The 18,218-nt window shown below is 40.5% G+C and overlaps 1 non-coding gene across 1 annotated transcript; it reads left to right on the top strand.

The window, feature by feature from the left end:
• Positions 1–13,331: 13,331 nt before the first annotated feature.
• On the top strand, positions 13,332–13,450 carry LOC131741884 (5S ribosomal RNA). The gene has a single exon (XR_009331240.1). It is a non-coding gene; the product is annotated as a 5S ribosomal RNA (ribosomal RNA).
• Positions 13,451–18,218: the final 4,768 nt, after the last annotated feature.

The raw sequence follows: 18,218 nt of genomic DNA, 5'->3' as shown, positions 1-18,218 counted from the left end.
GGAGGGGCGAGGAGCTTCCATGCTCTCTCCAGATGCACCACTGTCCCCAAATCTCCGGGTGTTTACCAACCCACAAGCTCTCTGAACCCTACCTTTTAGGGTTTTTATGGTGGCTTCATTACATTGGCATGATTGATTAAATCATTGGCCACTGGCTATTGGTCTGTATTTCCAGCCCCTCTACTTTCCCTGGAGGTCGTGAGATTGGCTCCACCGCAACCAGCTCCCGTTTTTAGGTGCTCTCCAAAAGCCACCTCATTAACATAACAAAAGAGACACCTTTATCACTCTCAACACTTAGGAAATTCCAAGAGTTTGGGGTGCTGTGAGTCAGGAACTGTGGACAAAGACCAAATATATATGAGAAATATATATTTGGTCATCTGAACGACCAAATATATACTTTTCTTATAAATCACGATATCGCAGTCTCATAGGCCTTTAACGGGCTTTGCTTTTCTCTGAGATGGGAGCCAATGGAGGGTTTTGAGTGAGGAGTGATGTGATTTGACTCAGGCTACTACAGAAGGTTCCTCCTGGCTGCTATATTGAGGACAATATAGATGGCAATAAAGATGGCAGAGGTGGAGGCAGGGCAAGAAAAGAGGCTATTACAATGGTCTCCATAAGGAATGATGGTGGCTTGGACCAGGGTGTTGGTGCTGGAGGTGAAACGGCGTGTAAAACACTAACCAGCTTAAACTGGTTTGGCCTCCTAAAATAGGTTGTTGATTAATCAAACCCTGAGTTATTTTATAAGGACAGCACTGTGCATGTGCAAGACAGAAATCCACATCTCCAGAAAGACCTCGCAACCAAGAATCTTCAGTCTATGGAACTCAAAAAACAGAAATATTGCCACAGGACCCCTTAACAAAGCGAAAAGTCCTTTAGTAAGGAAAATCTGGTTTCCAGCAGCATGAGTAGCTTGTTATGGACAGGTCTGATACTAGCGAATCAGCTTCCAAGTTTGAAATTTCCCTAACACCTTAAATTTCGCCCCAACCCTGGATTGAGGAGACAGATTCGAGAGTCTTGCCTCCTGTCTCCTTGCTGGTCAACCTTGCAATAAAGCTCCTCCTTTTCTCAAAAGCCAGTGCCAAAGTACTGGCTTCTATGCGTGTCGGTCAGCGAGCCCTTGCTCAGTAACAGAGGTGGTGATGAGGGGTTGGATTCTGAATCTGTTTGAAGCTTAATGCTTAATGCCCCAGGATTTGATGTCAGTAAATGAAAGATGTCAGTAGGTCTTGGGTCTGAGCAATGGGAAAGGTAGGGTTATCTTTTCCCTAGATGGAGGAACAGCTTTGGGGCACAGAGGGGCAATCGGAATTGGGACCTTAGTTTTGAATGTGGTGCATTTAAAACATTAGATACCCAAGTGGAGATGTTGGTGGCGGGGGTGAGGTTGGATATCCAGCTGTGAATACGAGAGTGAGTTCTAGGCTGGAGGTATAAGCGTCAAACTCTTAGGTGTACATGAACCTTTTTAAGGCTTTTGAAAATAATTGTCAATTTCCTTTTCAGAAAGTTTGAGAAATTAACACTCTCTCAAGGGGATATGGACATTCCCAAATGCTGGGTATTACCTTAAAAAAATCCATACCAATCTGATAAGTGAAAGATGGTGTCTCAATATTCTAATTTGCATAATGTGGATTTCCAGTGAGGTTAACTTCTTGACCTTTTTTGGCCATTTCTCTTTCATCTCCTGTGTATTGCATGGTCCTGCCCTTTTGTCCATTTAAAGAATGGGAAGGACATATCCTTTTCATATTGATTTAGAAGAAATCTTAGATATTATGTTCTTTGTGAAGTGACAAATAGTTTTTCTGAATTTTAATTTTGTAGTGCTTCCCGATATATAGAAGATTGGCATTTTAATATAGTCAAGTGTATCAATCTTTTCCCTTTTGAGTCCTAACTTTTGCTTTTTTCTCCTTTTGCTTAGAAAGCCATTTGTCTCCTAATATAAAAAAATATTAATCTGTATTTTATCCTAGTTTTTTACAGTTTAATTAAAATACTAGCTCTTTGGTTCATGAAATTTATTTTGACATATGTTGTGAGGCCTTGAATTTTTCCTGGCCCCAAACTGTTAATGAATTTTTCTTGCATTATTTATTGAGCATTCCACAATATTTCTCATTAATTTAAATGCCACCTTAATCGATACTAAATTCTTGCGTAGAGTAGGGCCTGTTTCCAGCTTTTAATTGTTTCATAGCTACGTCTATCCTTCTATACTGCTTTAATTATTATAATTTTATAACCTATTTAATATCTGGTAGGTAAAATCCATTATTTATTTATATTTTTGAAAATCGTCTTTATTATTCAACCTCTTATTTTTCTATTCAAACTTTAGACTAACTTTTTAAAAAAGATTTATTTATTATTTATTTATTTTATTTATTTTTGGCTGCATCGGTTCTTAGTTGCAGCATGCAGGTTCTTCGTTGCGGCACACGGGCTTCCCTCTAGTTGCAGCGTTTGGGTTTTCTTTTCTCTAGTGTGGCATGTTGGGCTCCAGGATGCGTGGGCTCTGTAGTTCGCGGCATGGGGCTCCAGCTGAGGCATGCAAGCTCAGTAGCTGTGGCACATGGGCTTAGTTGCCCCGCTGCATGTGGGATCTTAGTTCCCTGACCAGGGATCGAACCAGCATCCCCTGCATTGTAAGGCAGATTCTTTACCACTGGACCACCAGGGAAGTCCCTAAACTAACATTTTTAAGTTCCAGAAAGTTTCTAGCCAAGTTTTAATTTCAATTCCATTAAGCTTACATATTACTTTGAGCAGAATCAATAGATTTGTATTATAATATTGTTTTCCCACCCTTGAATCTGGTGTGCTCTCTAATCACGCACAGATCTTCTTTCATGTCCTTGATACAGTTTTGTTGCTCCTTTAAATACTAATGCATATATCTTAATGATTTTATTCCTAGATTAAAAAACTCAAAAGTCACTTCCCATCCCCCGCCCTCCCTGGCCCCTCCCCCTAATCTAATCTATCTTCTGTCACAGTAGTTCTCAACTAAGAGCGATTTTGTTCCCCCGGGGACATTTGGCAATGTCTGGAAATATTTTTAGTTGTCACAACAGGGGACCAACTTCTAGTTGGGAGAGGCCAGGGATGTTGCTAAACATCCTATAATGCCCAGGACAGTCCCCACAGCAAAGAATTATTTGGCCCCAAATGTCAGTAGTGCTGAGGTGGAGAAACCCTGATCTATGTTGTGCATGGAGTCTTTTCCCCATGGAGTTGTCCTACTGGTGTAATGGTATTTCGATCGGTACTAGAGGCGAATCTATAAAGTGTCAGGAGGGGTGCCCTGTCCTCTGGGTGTCTGCTCTGTTCCCTGAGATGAGCAGCCCCCATGAGAGGCTGCATCCCTGACCTGCAGGGCAGCCAAGAGTACTGAGGTGTGCTGTCCTCAATCGCGGCTCAGGTTGTCCTGGGTATGTTGAAGAGACTAGGTGTCCTAAAGGAGGCCAGTCTTTGGAGGGAGACCAAAGAAGGCCTGAAAGGGAGCCCGTGATTCCTTTTTTCTGGCTGCACCATCGGGGCACACGGGATCTTAATTCCCCGACCTGTGCCCCCTGCAGTGGACGTGTGGAGTCTTAACCACTGGATCGCCAGGGAAGTCCCCCGTGATTCCTTTTAAATAAACTTCAAGAACTAATAAAACTCACCTTTGGTAACAAATCAGAGAAGTGGTTGCTGAGGGTGCTAGGGCCACAAGGGAACTTTCAAGGGATTATTTCTGGCACCCTGGGTCTGGCTGTCAGATGAAGAGTGTTTCCCCCACTCTTTCCCTTTTTATTCCTTAAAAAATGTACAACCATAGCTGAAGCCCCCTGGTAATCCCTCCACCATCTCATTCCCTTTCCTGTCTCCCAGAGGCAACCAATGTCCCAAAGCTGGGAAGTATCTTTCACATCCATATTTTTGTACTTTCCAAGCAGTATAGTTTAGTATGTTTTAAAATGTTAAAGTACCACACCATGTATATCATCCTGCATTTTCTTTTTCACTTACTATTTTTATATCTACTTAATTCATTTTAACTGCTACATAGTATTCTACTGTGTGCTACACTTCTATTTAACCAATCTCCTATTATTAGACATTTAGGTGTTTTCCAATTGTTCTTCATGACAATGCTTCAGTGAACATCCTTACTTGTGCCTGTATATCTATTTTGTTGTCAGTCTGAATATTGTTTTTCAGTTGGCCCTCTTGAGTTCTCTAGAAAGACAATATTATCATGGACTAAGAAATGATACTTGTCTTTCTCCCCTATAGTTATCATTCATATCTATTTCTGGTCCTTTTATATTCTTAGAAATTTCAGAACAATAGTAAATAGCAGTGGTAACAGTAACCATCCTCGTTTTGTTCTTGGCATTAATGAGGTGGCCTCTTGAGTTTCACTGTTAAGGATGATTTGGCTTTCAGTTTGAGATAGATATTTTTTGTCATATTGAGGTATTATCTTTTTTATCTGAGTTTATTAGGGATTAATATCATGAATAAATGAATTTTATAAACTAATTTCAATATTATTATGATTTGACTTTTCTAATTTGAATTATTGTAGTAATAGACTTCTAATATTGAAACAACCTTACAATTTTTTGATGTATTATTCTTCTAACTTTTTGCAAGATTACCTATATTTTGTATAGCATTTTTGCATATACAACATATTAAGTGTGATTAGCCTGCTATTTTCTTAGCTATCTTTTAAGTCATGGTTACAGGGTTGTGTTTTTTTTTGTTCATAGAAGTATATTATTGAGGTATAATTTACATACAGTAAAATGCATAAATCTGAAGTGTACAACTTGATGAATTTTGACAAATATACACACCCCAGTAGCCATCACCCAGATCAAGGTATGAAACATTCCCATAGCCTCAGAAGGTTCCCTTGTGTCTTCTTCTAGACAATTCTCCATCCTTTCCCCCAACAAACACTTCTCTAATTCTTATCACCAGACATTAGTTTTGTTCATCCTTGAACTTCATATAAATGGGATCATATAGTTTATACTCTGTATCTGGCTGCTTTCATTCAACATAATGTTTTTTTGAGATTCATCCAAAACATCATGTCAATAGTTTTGCTAGCTTGTAAAATTAACTAATAAGACTTTCATGTTTTTTCATACCCTGAAGGGATTTATGTTACATGGAAATTATTTGTTCTGTGGAAGTTCAAAGTAATGAACCCATGAAATCATCGGTGGTTGGAAGCCATTTTTGGAGGTAAAACTTTGACAACTTTATATTTTTTCCTTTGTTATTGGTCTATTCAGGTAGTCTAATTTTTCTGGAGGCAATTTTGGTATGTTATGTTTTCCCAGAAAATAATCCATTTCACTGAAGTTTTGAGAGTATTTAGCATATAATTATGCTTAGAGTCCTCTTACAGTTTTAAAATCATTACTTTCCCTTTTTGCATTTATAACAGCTATTTTTGCTCCCTCTTATGGGGGAAACAAGGCTATTTCATGAACCAACTCTAAAATTTATCTACTAATTATATTACTTTTCTATTAAGTTTACTAATCAATAAGGTTTGCTTTAACTATATTTTCCAGATTTCTTCTCAGTTATTTTAATTTTCTATAAAAAACAAATTACTTAAATGAATGTTCATTTTACCTACTTTCATGCTTTTCTGATTAACCATAAAGGCATTTAAGCTTATGAATTTGCCTATGAATCAGCTTTGCCTCATCCCATAAGATTTTCTATGTGATTTTCTCTTTCTTTTTGTTTTTAAATAGTCTGTTTGCAGTTTTGATTTTTCCTCTTTAACTCACATGTTATTCAGGAAAGCACTTAAAAATAATGATTGGGTTTTTTGGTTTGTGTGCTAGGGAAGAAATATTTGTTATTTTGAATTCCTCACTGCCTTCTAGGGAGGAGGATGGTTTGGGGTTTTTTGGTTTGTGTGCTAGGGAAGAAGTATTTATTATTTTGAATTCTTCACTGCCTTCTAGGGAGGAGGATGGTTCCTGTCTCTTTAGGGTTCTTTGCCTGATATAAAGATAAGAAAGATAAAAGATCTTATCAAAAGATAAGAAAATTAGAGAAAGAGACTAAGAGATCCAACAGCCAAATAATAGGAGTTCAAGAATGAGAAAATACAGAAAATGAAAGGGAAGGCATCATAAAATAAATAATTCAAGAAAAATTGCTAGAATTGAAGGATGTGGAATTGTGGATTGATAGGATCCCTCAAATGCTCTGTAAAATAGACCTACACCTTTGAAAAGATAACTTTTTTTAAGGATGGTGAAGCTGAAGTTTCTGGTTGATGTAGAAGATAATTGATTTTATGTCAATGGTTTTATGTTTAGAAATAGATACTATGAAAGAATTTTGTTGACAAGAATGAGGCTCAGAGAGGTTAAATGAACTGTCCAAGTTCATAGAGTTTGCAGGTGGCAGAGCTGGGATTTATATAGAGGTTTCTGATTCTCTTGGCCTGTCCCTTGCGGTCACCTGAAGGTCACAAGATGGCTGTAGAAGGGGAAAGCATAAAAAAACAAAGGACCTGTGCTAGCTGAGGCTGCCCTGCCTTTAGTGACATTTCACTGAAATCCAATCAGCAATTTCTTCTTACATATCGTTTGCTATATGATGCTATGTGGCCATCCTTCTTGACAAAGGAAACTAGGAAAGGTAACATTTTAATTTGGTACCTTCCTCCTCTAAATGAAATCAAAGTTCTGGTAGGAAGAGAGAAGAAAATTTGAATAGGCAACCAGGAGTCCCTGGAAGCCAGGAGCAAAAGCAGCCATGTGTCCTTTCCTTTGGGTACCTAGAAGTTCTTTACATGGATGAATGAGGTTTTTTTCCTTCTTGGCTTTGGATGAGGTGAAGTATTTTCATGGATTGAAATCAAATTTTCAATATAGTTCATATGTTTAATATTTAAATACCACAGGTTAGCTTGTTTTACTGTCCGCACAACAAGATTATTACGATGGTCCCAAATCCTGTTAAGATTTAATCTGTTGTTCTGCTAATAAAAACAAAGTGATAGCATTTAGTGTTTTAAATACCCTGAAAGTGGTTATTCATAGTTTTCCAGCTTTTCTTTCTGTGCTATCTTCCCCAGGACTCTTTCTTTTCTCCCCTTTCCCCTCTTCCCATTTTCCTCCTCCACCAATTCAACTGCTATCATCTCTTCCTGAAACTTCAGTTCATTGAATGCCAGAGAGAACCTCAGCTTCAACCAACTCATGTTGTAGATGGAGAAAATGAGGCCCAGGGATTCAGGGAGACCTCTGACAAGGACTAACGTCCCCTGGCTCTGCCCAGCCAGCCTTCTTAAAGGAAGATCAGTAATCCTTATTCAGGAGGCAATACAGAGTGAAGACTCTGAGGTGGGAAAGAGATAGGGGCATTTGAGAAACCGCAAAGGAGGTTGGTGTGGCTTAAAGCACGGGGAGTGAGAAGGCAAGTGGCTAGAAGGGTCGGCAAAGACCATGGGGATCCAAGCTATGTAGGGCATAGTAAGGATATGGGGTTTATAAGCTAGTTGAAGCCCCATCAGCAGGGGATTTAGCTTAACATCTCAAAGGATCTTTTTGACCTCTTTGTGGAGACAGGTTGGAGAGAACAAGGAACCCAAAAGAGCGGAACAGTGAGGAGCTACTACAGTTGTCCAGATGAGAGATGATGGAGAACTTGGGTTGGAGGTAGAGGTTGTTGGTTTGGAGAGAGAAGCAGCTGGATATAGAAGATACTATCATCAGGGTTTGGTGACAGATTTGTCTATCGGAATAGGAAGAGGGAGGAGGCAAAGATGAACCCTGTGGTTCTGCCTTGTGCAAATAGGTAAATGGAAGAGCCCCCACTGAGCTATGGAGCACTGGAGAAGGAGCAGATTTTAGTAGAAGATCCCAAGTCACTTTTGTACTGGGGTTTCCATGATATATTCTTATGGAGATGTCAGCAAGGTAGCTGGATATATATCATGACCATGTTTTTCTATTATTTGTCTCTAATTGGCTATTCTTAGTATATAGAAAAACTAATGTTTCACACAAATATGTTTTGCATTAGACCATTTTATTGACATTTTTTATTAGTTTGACCTCTTAGTTTACTGACCTCCCATTAGTTTGAATAGCTTTTCTGCTTTCTGATATATAATTATATTGTCTGAAAATAATGATAAATTGACTTCTTCCTGCCAACAGTCTTGCCTCTTTTTTTTCTTGTCCTATCACAGCGGCTATAGCAGAGATTCTTTTATAGTCACTTTTAATCGTCAGAATGATACTGATATTTGAGCAGCCAAGAGGAAGATGATTTTGAGACAAAGAAGCTAGAGACAGAGTAGACAGCTAGTAGACGGCTATGGCAGTAGGTTAGATGTAAAGTGATAATATCTTTGAATAGAGTGATACTTGAAGACATAGAAAGGGAATACCTAACCCTCTTTCCCCCTCACTCACAGACAAAGAGTTGTCTGGCCATAAAAAATGACCACAAAGCTTCAAATCTAAAGCATGGTTGTTGCAGTGACAGGAAACTAAGAATATCTAAACAGTAAATGTTAAAGTCGGGTGCAGTATGTTCATCTGAAAAAAAAGGACAACTATCAAAATTCTCAGTTTATAAACAGTTCTGAAACAGTTGGAGCAAAAGAAGTGAAAGATACATATCTTTCTGATCTATCTCCATGGTTGAAGCTCAATCCATCTTCTTCCAAAACATCTTATAACAACTATAATTTATGTAATGCAGGCATGCATGTAACATATCATTTGGTTCCCCCAATACCTTTGTGATATGGGGAGTAATTCACATTTGTCCAGGACCTGATATTTTCTAACATGCTTAGATTATCTCATTCGATGCTTATATTCTTGAGGCTCGCTCCCTTGCAATTCAAACTCCAATAAAAATCAAGCTACTTTCAGTTCTTTGAACACAATGTCCTGTGTTCCCTCTACTAAGCCTTGTGGTTCACCTTGTGCATGCCTGTTTCTCCTTCAAAACCCAGTTCAGACCCAAGGAGAGGCCTTGGTTCCACTGTAGGAAGGGAGAGGTGAGTGTAGACACCAAGGTCCCTGAAAGGATCCCAGCCAAAGGACATAGCACAAGCTCAAATATGTCACAGACACAGTATTACCTGCTGGCCTGGGCTTTACTGAGCTCCCTTTCTTCAGGGAAGAAAGAGAAAGTCCTCCTTTAGCCAAATACATTTCCTTTTCACACATTTTCGGGGCATACATGGGGGAACATACCCATTAAATTGCTCATTGGCCTATCTTTACCAGCCACTCCTCCATTTGGGGCAGATGTCAAATCATTTATCTTGTGGTGCAAGAGGCTCATGGGGGTGATGATGGTGGCTGGGTGCTGTCCAAATGGGGAATGCCCCAAAGATCCAGTCTGGCCAGTCTGAGGTTCTCTTGCTGGACTAGGGTTTTGGGAAAGATGGAATGTGCTTGGCTGAATCTGAAACCTTCTGCAATTAAGTGTGGTTGAATGAGAGGGGACCTTGGGTGGCCTTCAAGCTTTGGAGACCCCAAACCCAAGATATGTTAATAGGACTGGTTCCTGGCACCTCTTCTACACGTGCCCTGAGTTGTCCCCTCTGTCAGGCCAGGAGATTGTTGGGATATGTACCAAGTGTACTCCCTCTTTCTCACCCACAGGGCCTAGTCTTGTACCTGGAACACAGGGGGTCATAGCAGATGTTTGTGGAACTGAAACCACAGTCAGGCCCCTCTCTCTCTTCATTGCCTCCTGCCCCAGCTTCCAAGCCATTGCTCCATAGCCTGTCATGTGACCGCCTACAAAAGCAGATAAAGAATCCCAGGTGACTTTGTGGGTTGAAGAGGTTTCAAAGCTCTTGCTTTAGAAGCGCAAGCAAAACTTTTACCCTGTGTTGACGGGATAAAGCATTCAGTCAGCAAGCCTAGGCTTGCTTAGGACTGGGGGCAGGGGAGAAGGCAGGGCAATGTTGTCACTTTAATTGCATTGACATAAATATTTGATATTCAATAAATTAGATCTGGAGCAAGGAAAACATTCTTGCAAATGGATTTTTTACCTGGGGCCCAGCCCTATTAGCCGAGGAGTGGAGGGCAGCCTGCCAGAGGGCCGGTAATTAACTCAAGTGGAGCAGAACTAAGCATTTTTGACAGGCTTCCTGGTCTGGAATTAACTGTCATCTCAGAGGGAGAAAGAAACTGCACTGTCACATTATAGTTTACAAGAGGCTCCCAGAGCTGCCAGCCAACTGTTTGGTTATGTCTCTCCCTCATGCCCTGAAATGCTTTTTCATCATTAAAGACAAGCTTAAAAGCAACTAATGATGTATTTTATATCCATGTACCTGAATCACAGATTTCACCCCAAAAGAAAACATTAGTATGGTAATTCAATTTTTTTTCCTTTTGGCAGTTGTAATGAAACAAGGTACAGTAGATGCTGTTCTAAGTCAACACTGTGATATTTGAAGATAGTACAAACTGGATTTTTTTTCTCCTCTCCATATCAGGACTTGCCTATAACAAGCAACAGCTAAGCCACTGTCTCTCTGCGCTTTCTCCCCTGCGAGTATGCACAGTTATTTATGCTGTAACCACAAGTCACCTTCCTCATCACTGAACCCCAACACTGTTTCCCTCCTGTCCTGCATTCAATGGGAGCCTGGATCTCTTGATTTGCCTCCTTTCTGCCATCCCATTCACTCCTTGCTTCCATTTGGCCTCATTCCCTGCATAGAGTTAGATTTGAAGATGGGATCATGGGGACTTCCCTGGTGGTCCAGTGGTTGAGAATCCACCTTCCAATGCAGTGGATGCGGGTTGGATCCCTGGTCGGGGAACTAAGATCCCACATGCCACGGGGCAACTAAACCTGTGCTCTAGTGCCTGCTTGCCTAAACTACTGAGCCCAAGCGCTCTGGAGCCTGCACACCACAGCTAGAGAGAAGCCCGTGCGCCACAAAGAAGAGCCCTTGAGTGCCGCAACAAAAGATCCCGCATGCTGCACTGAAGATTCCATGTGCAGCAACTAAGACCTGATGCAGCCAAATAAATAAATAAATAGTAAAAAAAAACAAAAGAAGATGGAATCATGTCCCTTCCCTGCTTGAAAATCTTTCTGACTTTCTTCTTGATGCCCCAGCCTGGGTCCTTAACCTTGACTTCTCATTAGAAGCTGAGGGACCCAGACCGGTTGGACCAGAGTCCACAAAGTTGGAGCCCAGGCAATTTGGATGCTCTGTTGGGTTGGCAGTCCCTGGCTTACAGGATCAAGCTCTACAATCTTAACCTAATATCTTAGCCTTGTTTATTAGTTTCTAACAGGTGTTTTTGGTTGTTGTGTCTTTAGCGTGTTCTACATATACGATTATGCCATCTGCAAACACATTCAATTTTACTTCTTCCTTTCCAATTGGGATACCTTTTATTTATTTATTTTTCTTGCCTAATTGCTCTGGCTAGGACTTCCAGTACAAGCATAACTTGGAGATATTTCAGGTTCGGTTCCAGACCACCACAATAAAGTGAATACTGCAATAAAAGTCACCGCAATAAAATGAATATTGCAATAAAAGTCACACAAAATTTTTGGTTCCCAGTGCATATAAAAGTTATATTTATGCTATACTGTAATCTGTTAAGTGTGCATTATATCTAAAAAGACAATGTACATTCCTTAGTTAAAAAATACTTTATTGCTAAAAAATGCTAACCATCATCCAAGTCTTCAGCCAGTTGTAATCTTTTTGCAATAGTAACAACAAAGATCACTGATCACAGATCACCATAACAAATATAATAATAATGAAAAAGTTTAAAATATTGTGAGAATGGCCAAAATGTGTCACAGAGACATGGAGTGAGCAAATGCTGTTGGAAAAATGGTGCTGATAAACTTGCTTGATGCAGAGTTACCACAAAGCTTCAATTTGTAAAATATGCAAAATATGCAAAGCACAATAAAGTGAAGCACAATAAAACAAGTTATGCTTGTATTATGTTAAATAGAAATGGTGACAGTGGGCATCCTTTTCTTTTTCCTGATCTTAAGAGGCAAAGCTTTCAGCTTTTCATCATTGACTGATTTTAGCTGTGGGCTTGTCATATATGGCCTTTATTATGTTAAGGTACATTTTTTCTATACCTGATTTGTTTAGAGTTTTTATCATGAAAGGATGTTGAATTTTGTGAGATGGTTTTTCCTGCATCTATTGGGATGGTCATAAGATTTTTATCCTACATTCTGTTGATGTGGCGAATTGCATTGATTGATTCATATGTATTAAACTATTCTTGCATCCCATTGATAAATCCCACTTGAACATGGTGTATGATCTTTTATTTATTTATTTTAAATAAAGTTCTTTATTTCTTTCTTTATTTTTGGCTGCGTTGGGTCTTCGTTGATGTGCGTGGGCTTTCTTTTAGTTGCGGCGAGTGGGGGCTACTCTTCATTGCGGTGCACGGGCTCCTCATTGCGGTGGCTTCTCTTATTGTGGAACACGGACTCTAGGCACATGGGCTTCAGTAGTTGTGGCTCACGGGCTCTAGAACACAGGCTCGGTAGTTGTGGCTCATGGGCTTAGTTACTCTGCAACATGTGGAATCTTCCTGGACCAGGGCTCGAACCCATGTCCCTTGCATTGGCAGGTGGATTCTTAAACATTGTGCTGCCAGGGAAGCCCCTGATCTTTTAAATAATCTGTTGAATTCAATTTGCTAGTACTTTGTTGAGAACTTTTGCATTTATGTTCATCAGGAATATGACTGTATTTTAAGCTGATACCAACTTAATTTTGATCATATACAAAAATTCTACACCTTTACTCTCCCCCCATTTTATGTTACTGATATCATTATTTACATCTTTTTATAATATGTACTCATTAACAAATTATTATAGCTATGGTTATTCAAATACTTTAGTCTTTTAACTTTTATGCTAGCATTAAAAATGATTTATGTACCACCATTACAGTATTAGAGTATTCTGAATTTTACTATATACTTACCTTTACCAGTAAGTTTATGCTTTCCTATGTTTTCATGTTGCTACTTAGCATCCTTCATTTCAACTTGGAGAATTCCCTTTAGCATTTCTTGTAAGGCAGATCTAGTTGTGATGAACTCCTTCAGTTTTTATTTGTTTAGGAAAGTCTTTTTCTCTCATTCACTTCTGAAGGACAGCTTTGTTGGGTAGAGTATTCTTTGTTGACAGGTTTTTTTTTTTTTTTCCTTTCAGCACTTTGAATATATCATCCCACTATCTTTTGGCCTTCATGGTTTTGTTAAGAAATCCTCTTGGTCTATGGCCATACCACCCTGAACGTGCCTGATCTCATCTGATCTCAGAAGCTAAGCAGGGTCGGGCCTGGTTAGTACTTGGATGGGAGACTGCCTGGAAATACCAGGTACTATAGTCTTAACAAAAAAATCCTCTTATAATCTTATGGGGGTTCCACTGTATGTGATGAGTGGCTTTTCTCTTGCTGCTTTAAAAAATTCCCTCTATCTTTGACTTCGGACAATTTGATTATAATCTGTCACATTGAAGATCTCTTCATATTCAGCCTGTTTTGGATTCTTTGGGTATTATGGATATGGATGTTCATTTGCCTCCAAAGATTTGGGAAGTTTTTGTCATTATTTCTTCAAATAATCTTTCTGCCCCTTTCTCTTTCTCTGTACCTTCTGGGATTCACATAATGCACATATTTTTTTTTCTTGTTGCTGTCTTATAGCGCACGCAGGTGTTCTTCACTCTTTCTCATTCTTTTTTCCTTTCGTTTCACTGATTGGCTAGTTTCAAATGATGCGTCTCTGAGTTCACTGATTCTTTCTTCTGCTTGGCTGAGTCTGCTGTTGAAGCTTTTGATCAAATTCCCTGGTTCAGTTTCTTTGTTGAATGTCTCATTTTGTTCATGTATTGTTTTCCTGATTTTGTTTAGTTGTGTATCTGTGGTCTCTTGTAGCTCACTGAACTTCTTTAAGATGATAATTTAAACTTCTTTGTAAGGAAATTCATAGATCTCTACTTTTTAGGGTCAGTCACTGGAGCTTTATATTGTTCCTTTGGTGATGTTTTGTTTCCTTGATTCTTCATGTGTCTTTTTTAAAAAAATATATATGTGGTTTTTTTTTTTTAGATGTTGTGGTAGGAGTTTATTAATTTATTCATTTATTTTTGCTGTGTTGGGTCTTTGTTTCTGTGCAAGGGCTTTCTTTAGTTGTGGCAAGTGGGGGCCACTCTTCATCATGGTACGTGGGCCTCTCACTATCGCGGCCTCTCTTGTTGTGGAGCACAGGCTCCAGACACGCAGGCTCAGTAGTTGTGGCTCATGGGCCTAGTTGCTCAGCGGCATGTGGGATCCTCCCAGACCAGGGCTCGAACCCATGTCCCTGCATTAGCAGGCAGATTCTCAACCACTGTGCCACCAGGGAAGCCCTTGTACTGCTGTCTTAACATTTGAAGAAGCAGTCCTTTCCTCCAGTCTTTACTGACTACTTTAGGAGAGAAAGACCTTCCCCAGTCAGTCCAGCTAGAGATTTTTGGGGTCTCTTAAGCTTTTTCTATGGATGCATCTGTCCTATTCCTTTTGTTCTCTCTCTTAAAAAAAAAATAATTATTTATTTTTGGCTGCGTTGGGTCTTTGTTGCTGTGTGCGGGCTTTTCTCTAGTTGCAGCGAGCAGGGGCTACTCTTCATTGTGGTGCGTGGGCTTCTCATTGCGGTGGCTTCTCTTGTTGCGGAGCACGGGCTCTAGGTGCATGGGCTTCAGTAGGTGTGGCATGTGGGCTCAGTAGTTGTGGCTCGCGGGCTCTAGAGCGCAGGCTCAGTAGTTGTTGCGCACAGGCTTAGTTGCTCTGCCACATGTGGGATCTTCCCAGACCATGACTCGAACCCGTGTCCCCTGCATTGGCAGGCAGATTCTTAACCATTGTGCCATCAGGGAAGTCCCAGGGGTGGTTTTTTTGGCACTGAGCTATGCCACTTTGGGAGCGGGCTGACATGGGTAAAGTGAAACTGTACTTCTTACCCTTTTCAAGGCATCTTTTCTTGGATTTTTTTTTTTTTTTTTGAACACGGTGCTAGAATCTCCACTGGACTCCCAGGTTCCCACAGAGGTACTTACATCTGTGTATGGTTGTCAAAATCAATGTTTCTGTGGGAGTTTGAGGGCTGGAATCTCCTATTTCACCATCTTGCTGACATCACCTCAGGCTTCTCCTCCTTTAATTCTTAAATGTGGTTTCCTTTGGTTCTCTGTATATATTTAAAAGGGTTGATTTAAAGGCTTTGTCTAGTAAGTTCAACAGCTGTGTTTTTTCAGGGATACTTTCTATTGACTCTTTTCTTTTCCTGTGTATTGGCCATACTTTCTTGTTTCTGTGTATATCTTATAATCTTTTTGTTGGAAATTGAGCATTCTAAATGACATAATGTAACAACTCTGGGATCTCTTCTTCTTAGGCTTTGTTGTTTTTGCTGTTTCTTATTATTATTGTGATTATTTGTTTAGTGACCTTCCTGGACTAATTATATAAAGTCTGATGATGTTTGTGGCCACTGACATCTCTTCTCAGCTTAGTGGTCAGTATTGATTGGACAGAGATTTCCTTAAACACCTAGAACCACTGTCTCCCAGTCTTTGCCAAGGGGCTCGGTATGTATGTTGGTGTGTGCTTCCAATACTCAGCCTAGCTGTCTGCAACTCTGGCTTAGCCTTCACTTCCTGGACCCTCAAAGTTAGCCAGAGGTATAGCTTAGGGCCTTCTCATGTCTTTCCTGATCATGCACACAGCTCTATGTCTGTGTATGGCCTTCTTTTCAAAACTCTCTATGGAATCTCATTTCTCAGCTTAACTTGTTTGCCCAAACTTCTTTCTCCCTCAGGCAGCTACAGTGTTAAATAATTGCTGCTTATTGTTTTTGACAAAAGCTGCCCCGGGGGGAAAAAGGCTTCACACTGGGTGAGCTCTGAGCCAGGTCAAATAAAGAGGAGCTTTGCAAGTGGAATGCCGTTTTCCAGGGAACGGCTAGCCAGATCAAATAATGACGATTTTCTGAGAATGGAGCTTTCAAAAGCTCCAACCCTGTTCTGACTACTTCAGTGGCTGCCGGGCTGCTAGTTTTCCCTGTAATTATGGGCTGTTACTTTTCAAGGCTCTTGTGAGCTGGAGAGCAGGGAATGGGACTGGTGCAAGTTAAAATGCCACAAAGCTCACTGTTCTTATCAAGATTCGTTGTTTTTCTTGGAAAAAAACATGCTCCCCCCCAGGATGAGGCAAGCTTTCAGTTAATTTCTAGAATTCTGAAGTAGTTGATTCTGACCGTTCTTGCCAGTGTTCTCATTGCTTTTATGGAGGAGGGGCTTTTTGGAGATTCTTACTGTGCCATTTTTTTGATGATGTCACACCCGTGTAGATAAACTCAGCATTTTCTTCTTTGTGAGATCTCTTATATTTCTGTGCTATTGTTAATATTCTTCTGCTGGATACCACCATGGATAGGCCTGTAGTTGAATAAAGTTGAGTTTATTGACTTATTGCAACAAGAGAGGCCATACATCCTGGGAAGTGGTGAGGCACCTCCTCAGAGGAGTCACAAAGGACTTATAGAAGTTGGGGTTGTATCAAGTGATTCTGAGAAGACTTCAAGGAAACAAGGCTTCTCTCCAGATTGGATGCTTACTGGAAGTGGAGGTACTTCTACGACTGGATGTTTTTAATAAATACTATTTAGAAAGTGGGAGGGACGAAGGGAGATTAAAGCTGTCATTGGTAAGGGAGGAGCAGTCACCCTCATGAGCTACGATGGGGTGTGTAGTAGTCTGACTAATGGGTGCCAAAGATATCAGATCCTAATCCCCGGAGTCTGGAATTCCTTAAGTGGAAAAATTCCTTATAGGAAGAAACTGTCTTTGCAGATGTGATTAAGGATCTTGAGATGGGCCCTAAATACAATCACACGTGTCTGTATAAGAGAGGGGCAAAGGTTCACGCACACCGTCTGTCTGTCTTTCTCTCTGTATCTGTCCCCGCCCTGACCCCCCATGAGAAGGTAATGTGAAGATAGAGCTGAGGGAGATTTGAAGATGTTGGCATTGACGACTGAAGTGATGTGGCTGCAAGCCAAGGAAGGCTGGCAGCCACCAGAAGCTGGAATGGGCAAGGAGTGCAGACTCTCCTAGAGCCTCTGGAGGGAGCACAGCACTGCCTGCACCTTGATTTTGGCCCAGTGAGACTAATTTCAGCCTCCCGGCCTCCAGAACTGTGAGAGTATAAATTTCTGTTGTTTTAAAAGCCATCCAGCTTGTGGTAATTTATTATAGCAGCCCTAGGAAATGAACACAGAGGATGTTTGGTCATTTTTGTGTTTTGGACAATGTCCTTATTTTTGCCTAAGTTCATGAGTTGCAAGGTGAATTGTGTCCCCTCACCCACAGATTCATGTGCTGAAGTCCTAACCCCCAGTGTCTCAGAATATAACCTTATTTAGAAATGGCATGATTGCAGATGTAATTAGTTAAGATGGGGTCAGTAGAGTGGGCCCCTAATCTAGTATGACTGGTGTCCTCATAAAAAGGGAAAATTTGGACAGAGAGATACACATACAGGGAGAATACCTTGTGAAGACTGGAGTTATGCTGCCACAAGCCAAGGAACTACCAGAAACTAGGAGACAGGCCTGCAACAGATTCTTCCCTTGCACCTTCAGAGGCAGCATGGCCCTGCAGATACCCTGATCACAGGCTTCTAGCCTCCAGAGCTGTGAGACAGTAACTTTCTGTTATTTAATCCACCCAGTTTGCGGTACTTGTTACGACATCCCCAGGAAATGAATGCAATTCAGATGTGATTACAGAGTGGTCTTGCTTTCATCTTGCCAGTTCTTAGTCACTGAGTGCCTTGTCTGATGTAGGTGTTTTGTGAAATTGTTTATTTATGTTCAACAGGAAAAGACCAGGGTTCACGGTGAGTGCCAGGCCAGCTCTCCCAGATGGCTTTGTTTCTCTTTTGTTTAACCATAAAGTCTTATCTGATAAATGTTCACTATATGCTGTCTTTAAGGGTTTTAACTAATTCTTTTTAAAAAACATTTAAATCTTCAATGCAGTTGGCATTTATTTTGGAGTGGAGGTTGGGGCCAGAGGCGTGTGGCCTCAAGTAGAGGCCATGAGGGTAGAAGTAA

Source organism: Kogia breviceps, chromosome 14 (assembly GCF_026419965.1).
Source record: "Kogia breviceps isolate mKogBre1 chromosome 14, mKogBre1 haplotype 1, whole genome shotgun sequence".
Taxonomy (NCBI): domain Eukaryota; kingdom Metazoa; phylum Chordata; class Mammalia; order Artiodactyla; family Physeteridae; genus Kogia; species Kogia breviceps.
The sequence above is the reverse complement of the archived record's forward strand: the minus strand, read 5'-3'. Positions and strand labels throughout refer to the sequence as shown.